The sequence below is a fragment of the Sorex fumeus genome, unplaced genomic scaffold (genome assembly GCF_029834395.1).
Source record: "Sorex fumeus unplaced genomic scaffold, SorFum_2.1 ptg000058l, whole genome shotgun sequence".
Lineage (NCBI taxonomy): Eukaryota > Metazoa > Chordata > Mammalia > Eulipotyphla > Soricidae > Sorex > Sorex fumeus.
This window is the reverse complement of record NW_026606115.1, coordinates 10518057-10520644: the sequence shown is the minus strand read 5'-3', so window position 1 is coordinate 10520644 and position 2588 is coordinate 10518057. Positions and strand designations below refer to the sequence as shown.

Below are 2588 nucleotides of genomic sequence, written 5' to 3'. Positions count from 1 at the left end.
GCCATTAAGCAGTTCAATCAGGAACCAGAGAGGCCATGCCTACAATTATATAACTGAGCCAGAGGTGGGTGTGTTTCCCACATACCTAACTTTTGGCCATTTATTTTCTTGGTAAACTTTGCCCCAAGTTTTTGGGGTCTGGATAAAGGCACAGCAGCAATTTTGGGGTATCTGGAAGTCTGAAGGCGCCATCAGCCTGCTGATGCACTCACCTCACAGGTACAGATTTACCTGTTGGCGGCACCATACCCCCAATTTTCCATATTGTTTTCAAAAAAATACTGGACCAGTAGGCATTTCCACCAGCAACGAATAAAGGTCCCTTTCTCCCCGTATCTGTACCAACATTTGCTTTCAATAACAGTTATACCTACAGAGTTTCAGAAAACTTCTGTAGACTAGAGAGATGTAAGCATTTCACCTCACTTAATCACTTAACTTCCCGTTAGTCGTCGATTTGCTCGAGCGGGCGCCAGTAACGTCTCCATTTGTCCCTGTCGCGTGCTAGTGTAGCCCAATGGCATCTGTTCGCTCCGGAAACATGAAGGGCCTCAAACCGATCGTTCATGATCTTCAGGAAGAAGTCTGACCATCTGGTAGGTGGGCGGCCACGCGGTCTCTTGACATCCCGTGGAATCCAATCAGTAACAGCTCTAGTCCAACGGTCATCTTTAAATCTCATTACGTGACCAGCCCATCTGATTTTCGACACCTTGGCAAATGAGACATCTCTTTGATTCCACTGTTCTTCCTGCATTAACATATGCCTCAGAGACCTGGGCCCTACGAAAACAAGATGAGAACGCCATTCAGGTCTCCCAAAGAAGAATAGAAAGAGCTATGCTTGGAATATCACGTTTCACTCAAATGAGAGAAAGAATCCGGAGTTCTGACATCCGTCAATGTAAGCATTTATATGTATTTAAATTTTTAAGAACATAATTGAGGGCCAGAGAGAGGATGAGGTTAAATCTTTTTCCCTGTGTGTGGTCAGCCCTGGTTTGAGCCCTCATAATACATGGAAATCCAAGAATCACCAGGATCTGGCTATAAGTAACCATATACAGGGCTCATAAAGTAATCTATACAATATAAATATTATATGCATTAAAATATCTAATATGAGTACCAGGAATTTTGCTCCATGACTTGAAGGCCAGCCACATGTACTAGGTGAAAAGGAAGCTCAGATAGACAAGAGCGCACCAAATAAAGGGTGTTGTGAGACCCTCCCGCGGTGGGAGAAGCATGCTAAAAGTAGTCTATAGACCAAACATAATTGCCACTCAAGTCCTCTCTTGCAAAACACAGTACCCAAAAGAAGAGAGAGAGAACAAGGGGGAATACCCTGTCACAGAGGCAGGGTGGGACAGGGGGGATGGGGGTGGGAGGGATGCTGGGACCCGTGGTGGTGGAGGATGGGCACTGATGGAGGGATGGGTACTTGATCATTGTATAACTGAAACCCAAGCACAAATGTTTATAAGTCTATAACTGTACCTCATGGTGTTTCACTAAAAAAAAATTTAAAAAAAAACAAATAAAATATCTAATCTGAAATTCTTTAAAAAGGTTATTTCTCATACTATTTTTGTCATTGTGCTTCAGTGGTGGTTCAGCTCCGTGTGTCTTTCTATTCTAAAATGTAGAGTAAATAGGACCCCCTTCTAAGGAAATGGGATTCCTTTCTTCCTCCTGTAGTAATATAGAATAGGCAACCTCAGTAGCATCTGAAGTTAATACATTTCTTTTACTACAGTTACTTTAGCAAGCTTGGAGTACATTCTAAGGAGTAGAATCACTGAATTATAGGAAAGATATCGTCACTTTTTAAAAGAAATCTATATACTGCTTTCCAAAGAGGCTGATCCAGGCAACTTTTTCACCAACAGTGAGTGACAGTTCCTTCTCCACTACACCATTATTTACACTGGCCCATTCTAATCTTTTTGATACATGCCTCCTGCATTGGTGTGAGATTTTTATCTACTTGCTGCTTTGATTTGCATTTTTGTGACAATATGCTATGATAGCCATTTAAAAAGTATTCTTACTCATCATCCTTATATGAGAAATTATCACACAGCAGATTGCAAAATATATGTTGATAACTCTTCAACACAAAGTTAAAATTATAAAAAATAGAGGTAATTTAAAAATAAAAGCATTTTTCCATAATGAAAAATGTTTAGAAAATATTTTAGGATTTTATCATTTTAATGGGTGATAATGCAACAATCAAATATAAATGCTATTTTGAATCAAATAATATATAACCCATAATAGTAGTGCAGTCTCGTGCCCCCGTGCCTGGCTGTCCTCACTGGGGCCCGTTGGAGGGGAGCGTGTTGAGCTTTCCTCCCCGCCCCGACCAGGGCTCCAGCAGCCGAAGACCTCCAGGACCAGCCACCACCATGCTGAGACCACTCTCCGCACACATGAAGGTACTGGCAGAGGGACAAAGCCACGCGGGTTCCGGGGCTGAGATCTCGAAGCCTACTTGAATTGGGGCCGAGCACCTGGCCCCCTGGCACCGTGTAATCCCATCAACGGCCAAGACTCAGAGACTATAAAATCCAGTTCCCGGA

General features: G+C 42.5%; 1 pseudogene; it reads right to left on the bottom strand.

The window, feature by feature from the left end:
• Positions 1-1693: 1693 nt before the first annotated feature.
• LOC130034298 (uncharacterized) lies at positions 1694-1779 on the bottom strand (annotated as a pseudogene).
• Positions 1780-2588: the final 809 nt, after the last annotated feature.